Genomic DNA, 1,111 nt, shown 5'->3' on the forward strand with positions numbered 1-1,111 from the left:
CTATTAGAAATATTTCAAAGTTTAGTATGCTGATCGTTCGCCAAGCTAGCTTGCTTAAATAAACTCCGCCATGACATTCACGACTAGGAACGTGAACTTTTCAAAAACATTTCTAACACAGCGTCAGATTAAGGGGGACTGGCTTCTCGAGCGGGAGAGGAGAGGGCGAATGGAAGGGGGGAAGGAATTGATATGTATTGATCATTGATAGACCGTCTCAGTTACGCAAGCTTTGTCGGCTGGGCGGGTGGGGAGATCACTGATAATTTGTTCATATGAAAAAAAACGTATACATTTAGAAGTATTGTATATTGTATGTTGACTCTTATAATATTGAATAAAATAAAAACATAATATCCATTTTTAGTTATAGGTTGGCCGTCCCTTTTCAAACAAATTTATTACAAGGCGAAACACCGTCCCAGCCAATCAAAGCCGTTGCTCGCGTTTAGCAGCCGCGTTTAAAACGGCCTCTGTGTTGCATCTTTATACACGGCAGCCAGTTGTCATTATTTAAACGTGACCACCGAATCGACGCCAGGGCCACATAATTTTTGGGTAGAGTTGTACAAAGCAACAGACGATCGATTCCATTGGTCGAACTTTCCCGCGCAAATTTGTGATCGGCTGAAATTTCTCTGGCTCGACTCGGCCTGTTGCATTTCTGGGGATTTGCCTATTCAGTTGGTACTTTTCCCATACACATCTTCCCAAATAGGAAAATTCCTATACATTCATAGGAGTTTTCACTTCTGATATGATGTACAGGAAATTTCCCATACATGCGAATAGTAGAATTCCCAACAGTTTTTACAGTGTGGTTTCCCAGCTAGATGCTTAGTTTGGGTACACATCATCTCTCTCAGGACTCACTTGAGTTAAAGAAGAGGCTGACACAAGAATTATTTTGCACCTGAAAGATGCCGTGGAAAGCGGGATAACAAAAGCAATTATTAAAACAGTCGACACTGATGTACTAGTATTAGTAATATTTTTTTCCCGGGTTTAAACAGTTAAGGCCTCAGACGTGCCTGGGTTCATTTCGTGAAAAAAAAAAAAAACCGTTCATCCCTTGTCATGTTATCTCGTCAAAACTCGGGGACGAGAAGTC

The sequence above is a fragment of the Frankliniella occidentalis genome, unplaced genomic scaffold (assembly GCF_000697945.3).
Source record: "Frankliniella occidentalis isolate FOCC.00 unplaced genomic scaffold, Focc_3.1 Scaffold108, whole genome shotgun sequence".
NCBI lineage: Eukaryota > Metazoa > Arthropoda > Insecta > Thysanoptera > Thripidae > Frankliniella > Frankliniella occidentalis.